This window comes from Monomorium pharaonis, chromosome 10 (genome assembly GCF_013373865.1).
Source record: "Monomorium pharaonis isolate MP-MQ-018 chromosome 10, ASM1337386v2, whole genome shotgun sequence".
Classification (NCBI taxonomy): Eukaryota; Metazoa; Arthropoda; class Insecta; order Hymenoptera; family Formicidae; genus Monomorium; species Monomorium pharaonis.
Genome location: NC_050476.1, coordinates 13,441,328 through 13,454,285, shown reverse-complemented (window position 1 = coordinate 13,454,285; position 12,958 = coordinate 13,441,328). Strand labels below are relative to the sequence as shown.

Genomic DNA, 12,958 nt, shown 5'->3' with positions numbered 1-12,958 from the left:
ATGATATTTTAAAGAACGCGTTATCACCTACTGTTGCAAGAAGTATGGCATCTGAAACAAATTCATCGGATCAGTGGTATCAGTTATTATATATTGCACACAATTTTTACATTATTTTTATATGCTTATTAAATAATAAGTATAATATTTTACAATGTAGAATCAAATAATGAAAACTTGAGAGAAATTTCAACAAGTAGGAAAAAAGCGAAAATGTTAGAAAAAAGGCAAACATCAAAGGGTACGTATAAAGTGAAAAATAAAATGTAAATAATATAATAACACATCACACACACATCACACACACACACACACACACACACACACACACACACACACACACACAAAACACACAAAATACACATTTACATTTTCACAAACTACATCTTAATTTTAATTCCAGGACCATCAATAAAATCAATAGAAAACGTTCTCACACCAATAATAATAAAAAAAAGTCATTTTAATATGGACCAACCAACTACAAGCAGTAATGCTGATAATTATAATGTAGAAGTACAAGAAAGTTCTACAACAACAGAGGAGAAAGTTGTAGGCAGTGTTACGTCCGGTTAAATCATTCTCACCGTCCGTTACGAGCATGCGGAGCACCGCGCCGAAAAATCGTGTTGCCTGGTAGCTAGACGCTAGCGTTCACGCGCCGCCGGGCTCAGGGTATCACGCGCTGTAAGCATGCGGTCCATACGGATGCTTATAAAACGCTAATTATGAGCAAATTACCGAGGGAAACGAAAAATCTCCAAAGGTAAGCGACCCCTTTTTTGGGGGGGAGATTCATTCTGAGGCACCTCAGCCTCAGACTGATAAAATAAACCGCATAAGTTAATTAATTAAATTAACTTAATAATGATTCGTTAGAGAGGAGACGGGACTCTACTGTTGCGCGTGGCTGTGCACCCGCGAACGTGGGGAAGTATTCGGCGCGGGGCGGCGATGGCCGAGCGTCCTTAATTAGCGATAAATAACTCCAGCGGACTCCGGGCGCGATGAGGAGCACGCAGAACCTCCGTGGTCGCTGGGCGTCGTATCCCGAGGTCCGTAGTGAAAAACTGGAGTTAGGAATTCGTTCGATTAAAAAGAGTGGGCGATAGTCCCGCTCCGCGCAAGTGGAGAATATGAACGCGGGAACGGAATCCCATCCGACGGAAGTAGAATCAAACATAAAAATTGACTAATTGCGGAAATAATTGACAGGCGTCGGGTAATTTACGACCCACCGCTCATAGCTCTTCACCCCCGATTACCCTCACTTTGAAGTATATAAGGCGAGATTTTCGGGCGAAACCCGGATTTGCCTTCTCGATTCTGACGGAGAGTACGTAGCGTGTCATTGTTAGAATTGCTTTTCGGACTTAGAATATTTCTGCGAGAATTAAAATCGTGATCACGGACTTAGCCGCTCGAGAGTGAAATCAATTCGCGAAGTTCGGACTTAGATTATTTCCGCGAGATCATACTCCGGACTCAGCCGTTCGAATGACAATTAAAATAGTGAATTTCGGATTTTTGATTATTTCCGCGAGATTATACTCCGGACTTAGCCGTTCGAGTGACAATTAAAATAGTGAATTTCGGATTTTTGATTATTTCCGCGAGATTATACTCCGGACTCAGCCGTTCGAGTGACAATTAAAATAGTGAATTTCGGATTTTTGATTATTTCCGCGAGATTATACTCCGGACTCAGCCGTTCGAGTGACAATTAAAATAGTGAATTTCGGATTTTTGATTATTTCCGCGAGATTATACTCCGGACTCAGCCGTTCGAGTGACAATTAAAATAGTGAATTTCGGATTTTTGATTATTTCCGCGAGATTATACTCCGGACTCAGCCGTTCGAGTGACAATTAAAATAGTGAATTTCGGATTTTTGATTATTTCCGCGAGATTATACTTCGGACTTAGCCGTTCGAGTGACAATTAAAATAGTGAATTTTGGACTTTTGATTATTTCGGTAGTTTATACTCAATCTGTGTGAATCGAGGCGGCAACTTCCGCACCTAACCCTCTCTTATGTTTCCTTTATATATATATATATATATATATATATATATATATTATTATTGTATAGATCCGATTGCGAGCAAGTGTGCGAAAACGTGTGTAAAGGTACAAGAGTTCAGCGCTGTTCCCCTTTGTTCTATATAAAGTGAGTGATTGATTCGAAATTTGAGGGATTCATTTTTTTTTCTCTTCTTTTCTTTTCTCTTTGCCTAGTGAAGAGTTCTGCGGAGGAGAGTGAGATTTGCTTGCGCATCGGGAGGACTCGCGACGTCAGCGCGTCTTCCCCGATAGCGCGGCCACCCCGGTTCCCCCTGCGTGAGCGCGCCTTTCGCGCTACCTCAGAGGGATCGGACGTTGACCCTCTCTCTCTCTCTCTCTCTCTCTCTCTCTCTCTCTCTCTCTCTCTCTCTCTCTCTCTCACTGACCGACTGAGCATTTCCGCGCAAATCTTTTATGCCATCTCAATTGTAAGGCGATCAAGCGATTAAAAAATTCTCGTAATAAAGAGATCTCCATCCCATCCTCATTAATTGTCGATATCAAACCACGCGTTTTGCGCGCGCTAATAATAGAAATGGCATTACTGCGTACAGAATGGGCAGAGCACGGCGAGCCGGACGCCGTATTCAGTTAAAGCGGCTCCAGGCAGAATACGAATCCGGAGGAGTATTCGACCCGCGGGTGTTTTTACCTCCACTCCCTCAGGGGCTAGTTAGAGCGCCAAGTTACGGCACCCCTCCCGACACCTCGGGAGCTTTTTTCGGCTCGCGCGCCAGCGTCGCCAAAACCGCCAACGCCGCCTCCCGGAGAGGCTGCCCCCGGCGCCGGGCCATCTATGGCCGACGCGATTAACGGGACGCCCCGAGGCCAAGGCACTCCTTTCCAATCGGGCTATCGAGGGCCCGTAATACTAGAAATTAAAACAGTAAGGTCGGATACTGTAATCCCGGCCCGAATAAGACTGGTGTTACCGGAAATAAATGAATCAAATTAATATCCGTTTTCGTTCGTTTTCCTTATTGTTCCGCTCGCACGCTCCCTAAAACCCCGCCGGACGTAACAGCAGTAATAGCTAGATTTATATATGTTATTTTTTTCATTTTCAATAACGTTTTTTGATTGTAGATATGGCATTGATTTTAAAGAAATTAAATAACTTGGAATATTGTATAAAAGCATTACAAAAATCTAACAAGGAATTAAATAACAAAATTTATGAAGTATTATCAAATAATATTAATATTCTAAATAGAAATGTTCTATGTAAGTACATTAGATTGCCTTTCAACACTGTAGATGAATTCTATAAGTTTTCAAAATTGCTGGAAGAAAAACAAGAATATAAAAACTTCTTTGTAAGAGAATAATATAATTAATACTTATACAATTCTATAATATTTTATTACATTAGTAATTTACTTTTAGATTAAATCTATCAGTATTTTAATGGACAATAATTTAAGTATATCAAGAAATATTGTAATTATATTACGAAAATATTTTACAAAAAATGTTATAATCCAATTTACGGCCGTAAAACAAACAAAAGATAAACATATTTTTAATAAGACGTATTTCTGCAAAGAACTATTTGGTAAATAATTAACATTAATAACCATTAAAAACATTATATATATATATATATATATATATATATATAATTCGTAAATATTGCATTTTCAATTTTATTTAATTTTATTTACAGAAATTTTTATCAACGCAGATTTTAATATAACAGAAAACTCATTTTACAAAGCTCTGGGAAATGTTATTTCCAATGCTAAAGACTGGAATTTACAAAGAAAAAATAAATTAAGAATACCTAATGCAGCTTATGAAGAGAATAATGACGAAAATGTAGAAAGTAATGAAGATACGGAACACAATGAAGAAATTAATGAAATTGAAGAAACTTAATTGCAATATAAAATAAAATTATTTGTGATTTATTGTTAATAGCTCGTATTACCTTATTAGGTTATTTTGGTTGTTATTTTTATTATTGTTATTAATAATAGTTATTATTGCGAGTTATGTACACGACCCAAACAACATATTGCTTCAATAAAAAAATATTTTGTGTGACAATTAGTACGTGATTTATGAAAATATTTTTATTTTAAAATTTTAATATTTTAATATATTTTAATATTTTTTAATATTTAATATTTAATTATTATTTTTTATTTATTTTTATTTATCTTTGGACGTGAATTATTAATATTTACTAGTTATATGAGTTTTTTTGGAAGAAACTATTCAATGGATCTATTGGAAGCTTTTAGAATATTGCAGGAAACACTTAAAAAATTACAAAAACTTTTGTTGTATACAAAATATTTGTTACATTAAAAATTGTAACAATATTTTTTCGAAAATTGTTGCTATTACTGCCAGTAGTAAAAATCTATAATATATACGTAACGTGAATATTTTCAGCAGTGTATATTGGAAAACGCAGCCAAAATTGTTCTCAAGCTTTCTTAAATTACTAATTATTTCTTGCATAGTTTTTTAATAGGAAGTGACCAAGAAACACTAGTCAGTATTTCTCGAATTTTTGCATAACAGAAACTGATCAGCACTTATCATTTTTTTCTTGCTTATTTTCTGATCAGGAACTGGCCAAGAAACACTGGTCAGTATTTTTTTAGTTTTTGCATAACAGAAACTGATCGGCACTTACTTTTTCATTTTTTCTTACCTATTTTCTGGTCAGGAACTGGTCAAGAAACACTGGTCAGTATTTTTTTAGTTTTGCCGGACAGAAACTGACCAGTACTTATTTATCATTTCTTCTTGTCTAGTTCTTGATCAGGAACTGGCCAAGAAATGTTGGTCAGTATTTTTCGAGTTATCGCTGGACAGAAACTGCCTATCATTTACTTATTATTTTTTCTTAAACAGTATATGGTCAGGAACTGGACAAGAAACACTGATCCGTATTTTTCAGTTTTTGTTGGAAAGAAACTGCGCAGCATTTACTTACCATTTTTTCTAGCCTAATTTCTGATTAGTAAGAGATCATGAAACAATAGTCAGTATTTTTCTGTCCAGTTTAGGAACAGTTACTGCATAATTAATCTTAACCAGTAAAAACTAGCCAGTTTTTGGATAGTGATAAATTATTCCCAGAAAATTTTTTACTCGGGCTGATGAAGAAGACTTTTTTCAAATACCACTTCCATTAGAACCAATCCTAGACGAAAATGATAATGGTAATATATAATAAAAGAGAAAAAAATTACAATTTAAAAGTTTATAACGAAATAAATGTAACCTAACCTAATTGTTATTTTAGATCATAATAATGAATTACGAGTATTTCACCCAATTTTTGGAGTGTTGCAAAGAATACAGCATGTAAAAATAAATAACTACATTGAAAATATTGTTAGAAATTATGACAATATAGATTTCATCATGCATTTTAGATTATCAAGAGAAGTGACGTATAGATTAATAAATCAATTCAGTGAATCCAAAATATTTACTTCCCTACTAAGGTATGTGATATTAACTTATTTTGGCTACGGTCTATTTAGTAAAATGTTATAAAGCATTAAATGGATTGTAATTTTTATATCTTTTTACAGACGAAGTAGGACGTCAAAAGATAACTGCAGAGAAACATATTCTTTGTTATCTTTGTAGGCTATCACAGCGCATCCTATCGTGATGTTGCCGATAGATTTGGCATAACATTAAGTGCTTTGTACAATATAATTACAAGAGTAACAGATTTTATTCTAACTTTAGCAAATAATATAATTCGATATCCAAATGCAACTGAAAAAGCAGAAACTGCTATTTTTTATCAAAATGCAAAAGGATTTCCTAATATTATTGGTAATATTCATATATTTTTGTTTCAATATATCTATATAACTTAAACATATTATAATATATTTATATTTTTAGGTTTATTAGATGGAACACATATTAGAATAGATCGACCTGCTGAAGATTCTGACTCTTATATAAATCGAAAACAATTTTTTTCTATACATCTTCAAGGGACAGTTGATCATAAAATAAAATTTATAGATGTATTTATTGGTTACCCAGGATCAGTTCATGATGCCAGAGTATTTCGTAATTCGTCATTATATCATGATCTTCGTGAACTATGTTCAGGTAAATTAAAAAGAAATATATAACACGCGAATTATAAAAAATAATTTTTATATTTCACTGTAATAACTTTTTTCTTGTAGATAATTATTATTTACTGGGGGATAGTGCGTATCCTTGTTTAAGAGGATTAATGGTACTTTATAGAGACAATGGCCATTTAACTCGTGTCCAACGAATTTTTAACAGAAAATTAAGTTCTTGCCGTGTTACAATAGAAAATGCTTTTGGATGTTTGAAGCAGCGATTTAGACAACTATATCATCTCAAATTAAGAGACATTACTACAATAGTATGTGTGATACACGCATGTGGCGTACTTCACAATATGGCAAGTGCAAGAGATTTGCAATTCTTTTAACCGCCTATTGATAATGAGTATCCTGATGTAGAAGTACGCAATATTGAAGAAAATGAAGTATACAGAGAATATGAAAGTGGAGTGCAAATTCGTAATGAAATATGTCGACAAGTATCTGAATAAATATTTGTTCAAATAAGTGTTTATTTGTACATTATCTTGCATTACACAAACAAAACAAAATTAATTTGTACGTTATCTTGCATTACACAAACAAAACAAAAAATAAAATAAAAATTACTTTAATAAAAAATCTAACTAATTATTAAAAAAATAAAAATGTATTAATCCATAATATTGCAACATAACGTAATTAAATTGTAACTCATTTTCTAACTTATTTTATAGTAAGTCTTATCTCTCGAGATCTTTCTATCACATTCTCTCTCTCTCTCTCTCTCTCTCTCTCTCTCTCTCTCTCTCTCTTTCTCCGTCTCCTTATATTTTTCCATCTCTTTCTCCATCTCTCCCAATATCTCTCCATCTTTCTCTTTTTTCATCTCTTATATCTCTCCATCTTTCTCTCTCTTCATCTCTCCCTACATCTCTCCTCTCTCTCTCTTCCTCCATCTCTGTCTATATCTTTCCATCTTTCTCTATCTCTATCTTGCTCTTTTTCTTTTAGGATTAAATGTTGTAAAAGTTTATTTTTGTCTTCTCTGAGTTTATTGGCCATTGTAAATCCTTCTTTTAACGTTTTTGCTATATCCTCATATATATGTCGTATTTGCCTATATTCAGCCAGTATTTCCTTATGTCTTTCAATTTTCATATTATTTTCAGATAAAATTTCTTCTGTAAGTTTTCCAATACTTTTCTCACATTTTTCCAGCAATCGTCCTGTAGAGCCTAGTTTTCTTTGCTTTTTGTTAAAAAAACATGCATTGTTATTAAATTATATTAAAAATTATATTAAAATTGTAATAGGATATATATATTCTTACTTGGTTTAAATTAGAAGTAATGTTCTGGTTTGGAAAATGGAAATAACAACCAAATAAAATGTTTGTTTTAACTTTATATCCTTAATTAAAAATTAAATAACTCATTTCCATTTTAATCGATAAAATTTTCTAATGTTTTTTGGAGAAGCATAAATTTTGTTTCGAGCATATGATAACAACTTCTTTTAAAATTTATAATGACAGTTTACGGCGTTTAAGACTATCATCAAAAAAATATTTTTTATTAAAAATAATCGTTATTTATTAAAACAATAAATTTAGTAATCACTTCTTTAAGCATTAGAACTGATATTTTTTGTACTCATGTATGTACACGTACACACATACTTTTTGTCGTTAAAAATTTTATTTTCATTAAAAGAGGTAAGAAACTATCATAACTCGAAGGGAGAATTTAGCGTTATGCGTCGTTTGTGCGTAGCCACTGTCGCTTGTTGTAACAATTCCCCCCGCGCGCCTAGCAATCTCAAGGTTCAAACGCTGGGGAGAGGCAGCCGCCGCGGCCGGGCGCTCAGCGCGCTTGCATTTGCCGGTAGGCCGGGCTAATACAGAAAATTTTACAAGTCACTAACTTGTTAACTATTACGAAAATGGAAAAACAATAAGGACTTTTCTGTTCAGTTTCATGCGCTCTACCTGCTCATAAACATTCCATAAAAAAATATCAAACACCCTGTATATATATATATATACCCAGTAAAAATATGTTGTCAAAAAGATCTCTAAAAGATATCCTATTTCTGAAAACGATAACATAAAGAGACTTTTAAAAGATAACATAATGATGTCAGAATGTTAAGCAATGCGCTGTTTTTTGAGAACAGAAAGATATCATGAAACTGATATCTAAAAGATTTCTTAAATCGGATATCTTTAAACTGCAACTAGAGATTAAAAAATAAAATAAAAATTCCATTTTTTTAATAATTATTTTTATCAACAGTACATATTAAATTTAGGACAAATTTTTATTAATTAATTAAATTTAAATTATTTTATTTTATTCTTACTTACGCTGGTTTTGAACCTGGGACCTTAGGATGACGAACCTTGTACTTTATCTGCTACGCCAATTTGACTCATCGACATGGGTACTTGTTATTGTCTACATATACCTATATGTTATAAACTGACGCAATTATATTATTTTTTATAAAAGCAATTAAATTTTGCAAAACATTAAAAATAAATAGCATTAATTTATTTACTGATTAATTTTATTGTTAAATTAATCTTTTTCCATAACCTTAATAACTTGATGGAAATTGCGATCTATTTAGCACTAATACTTTGAAGCGTTCAAATAGTTAATTAGATGGTTAACTATATAGATCATATATGTTCAGACTTCATATGGGGTTTTTTGTAGCGCCAAGTTTCTAAACCCTCCAAACCGGCAGAAAAATAAATGACTGATCCACGAAAGTATATTCATCCAATGTACACAGACAGTACATTTGTATACATTTTGATAAGTGCATATATGTGCAATGTACATTCGAAGTACATCAGAAAATATCCTAGACGGATCCATGAAAGTATATTCATCCAATGTACGTGAAAATACATTTATGTTCATTTCGACACATACATACATGTATATACATACAATAGGTATTTGATATACATCGGAAAATATCCTAGACAGATCCACGAAGGTATACTTATCCGATGTACATTTATGTTTATTTCGACAGGTACATGCACGTATATATATACAATAAACATTCGACATGCATCGAAAAACATCCTAAACTGATCCATTAAAATATATTTGTCCGATGTACATGAAAGTACATCTATGTATATTTCAATACGTACCTGCATGTATATAAATACAATATACATACAATATATATGGGGATGTATAAGTAATTAATCCATCGAAGTATATTTATATTATGTACATATATGACGTACATACATTTATATCCATACATAAATATTCATTTTATATATGTATAATGTCCTGTATATACTTTATACTTTATGCATCAAGAATGGATATTCATAGAATATCGTGTGCTATTTGGGATATGATATACTTGGAATATACTCAGGATATTCCTATGTCCGCAGTAACATTGTTCTCAATATATTCTCAGAATATCGTTTATGATATACTGAAAGTATTTAAAGTACATTCTCAGAATATCATCTATAATATTTTGAAAATATACTTCGAATATTCTCAAAATATCATAAAAGATATTCCGAGAATATACTGAGAATAATGTTACTGCGGACATAGGAATATCCTGAGTATATTCTGAGTATATCATAGTATACGTGAAGTATATCCTACGTATATCAGATGTGACATTTTTATAATATTCTCAGAATATTCTCAGAATATACTGTGCTATCTGGGATACCACCTGCATCTTCTAAAAAAACGTTTGCAGTTCAATATAGTTTGTATTTATCACCACATCTGTCTGAATGCGATTCTCGAACGCTGCATCTATTTCCCGTCACACAGGTCTGTCCGCGTTATTACTAGTGCTCGCGTAATTAACGCCTACATGCACAAAACGTCCTTGTAATAACGTTTTTTCACTCTCGAGTCGCGCGATCCTCGCAACCAACGATTGTCTCTGTCCGATGACAAGCCGAGGACGTTTGATGCGGTTATGTTCCTCAAGCTGTTGTATAAATTCGTCGCATCGCTGTAACCACATGAAACACTCGCCCAAGTTAGCGACTCCGTTTGCTTGCTCTGACAGCTCGCGTTCTTCACGCTCGAAATTATTCTCCATTTTTAATGTCTTTTTAGCACCTTTTTAAAACAACACCGCACAATCTTCAATTGAGCACTTGCATGTAATTCGGTAGCAACTAATGCTAAATTTATATTTGTCATAAATTTTAAAATGCATTTGCCTTTACGCACACTGGACATATATGGAATTATTACCCCGGTTGATGATAGTTTCAAGTTGCGTTAATTCACATTCACTCGAATCACTTTTTCGCGTCGCGTTCGGATCATCAAATGTTATACCATGCGCTTCCCGACCAGTTATACAGGGAGTCCCAGAGCATACTGGTCACTGTTCATAAAAAGGTAGATGGGATCGAGATGAACATAAAAGTTCAATATTGTTGTGGGTTTGGTCTGCTAATAATCGAGATATAAATTTTTTAAATTATGCGAATGAGAGCGCGCCTTACGCGCCGAAGGAAGGGCTCGAGCCGCTCGAGCCATAGCACGGCCTACTGTTTCAAGCATTGGCTGCCGGCGGCGGCGGGGGAAAGAAGGAGAAGCGTGGCGTCGTCGCCGTTCCCACGTCTCGCCGCACCGCGCCTAAGCTCGCGTCGATGGCTGCTACGCACACTCGCGATTACATGACGAGATTATAAATTATTAATAAAAATAGGACAAATTTAAATCTTAATAAACTTTTGTAAGTAAGAAAGTCGAAAGAGAGAAAGCGATGGAAACGTATGGAACCTGCAAATAATATAATATTTGCCGCATCAAATTCTCTCATCGTTTTTTATAGAATATTAAATTAACGAAGATTTATCACGATTGATTCTTTATACATTCTCCTTTCGTAACCATCTTATTAGAAAATTACGAAATGCACGAAATACTATCCCTAATATGCACTCTTTGTAAAATAACACGATGGAAATATATTCACGTTTGATCTGACGACTTCAGGATAAATTATTCGATGCAACTTCTACGGTAATTATAGGTAATTAGAGATCAATGTTATGTCAAGTATCGTTAGTATGGTTAACTAGAAATGATTTTCTCTTGTATATGATAGAAAACTTCGAATTTCTTCTATCGTTAATACATTATAAGTCACTGAAAATCTGTCGTAATTAATAATGCAATTAAAGGTAGAAGAAACTGTAAGTTTTCTATGGTTATAAAAGAAAATCCTTCGTTGTGTTAACAATACATGATATTGAACATTAATTTTTAAGCATAATTATCATAGCATCGCGCCTAAGCTATCGTAAAATCGTTACATCAAGAGGGAATAATTTTCTGTGTTATTACAAAGAGTGTAACATACTATGGATAAGTATTTCGCGCATTTTAATATGACACCTCTCTCTCCCTCTCTCTCTCTCTCTATCTCTCTCTCTCCCCCTCTTTCCCTCTCAAACACTACGTAGTACACAAATACAATAAATATTACCACGTTTAACAACATCTTTAGTTTGTACTATTCTACTTTCATTATGTGTAATTTGAATAAAATTTCAACAATTATCATTTCTTTATATTTTTAGTGTTACACACGATCGAAAAAAAAATTATCAAAAATTATCATTAAAACTGCGATAAATAATCAGCACGATACTTTTTTTCTGAATGTCGTATCGTGTTTAATGTTAAAAATGTTAAAAAATAGTAATCTTGTTAAAAAAATTTTATGACATTTAATGAAACTCTAATAATATTGATTGGAATTGTTGTTGAAAATGACGTTTATCGTGTTTCTGTAAATACTTTAGAGGGTAAGATATTCCTGCTAAATTACAAAGTATAAAAGTACAAAGTTCAATTTTACATACGAATCAAGAGTAAATAAAAAATTCAATAATGAATAAAAGAATTCAGAGTTTCTTCTACCTTTAATTGCATTATTAATTACGACAGATTTTCAGTGACTTATAATGTATTAACGATAGAAGAAATTCGAAGTTCTTTATCATATACAAGAGAAAATTCTTTCTAGTTAACCATAGTAACGATACTTGACATAACATTGATCTCTAATTACCTATAATTACCGTAGAAGTTGCATCGAATAATTTATCCTGAAGTCGTCAGATCAAACGTGAATATTTTTCCATCGTGTTATTTTACAAAGAGTGCATATTAGGGATAGTATTTCGTGCATTTCGTAATTTTCTAATAAGATGGTTACGAAAGGATAATGTATAAAGAATCAATCGTGATAAATCTTCGTTAATTTAATATTTCATAAAAAACGATGAGAGAATTTGATGCGGCAAATATTATATTATTTGCAGGTTCTATACGTTTCCATCGCTATCTCTCTTTCGACTTTCTTACTTACAAAAGTTTATTAAGATTTAAATTTGTCCTATTTTTATTAATAATTTATAATCTCGTCATGTAATCGCGAGTGTGCGTAGCAGCCATCGACGCGAGCTTAGGCGCGGTGCGGCGAGACGTGGAAACGGCGACGACGCCACGCTTCTCCTTCTTTCCCCCGACGCCGCCGGCAGCCAATGCTTGAAACAGTAGACCGTGCTATGGCTCGAGCGGCTCGAGCCCTTCCTTCGGCGCGTAAAGCGCGCTCTCATTCGCATAATTAAAAAAATTTATATCTCGATTATTATCAGACCAAACCCACAACAATATTGAACTTTTATGTTCATCTCAATCCCATCTACCTTTTTATAAACAGTGACCAGTATGCTCTGGGACTCCCTGTATATATTCTCTTCATTTCTTTGTGTTAACCAAAGCATTG

The 12,958-nt window shown here is 33.4% G+C and overlaps 1 pseudogene; it reads left to right on the top strand.

The window, feature by feature from the left end:
• The first annotated feature begins 213 nt into the window (after nucleotides 1–213).
• Nucleotides 214–6,755, top strand: LOC118647510 (annotated as a pseudogene).
• The last annotated feature ends 6,203 nt before the right edge of the window (nucleotides 6,756–12,958 follow it).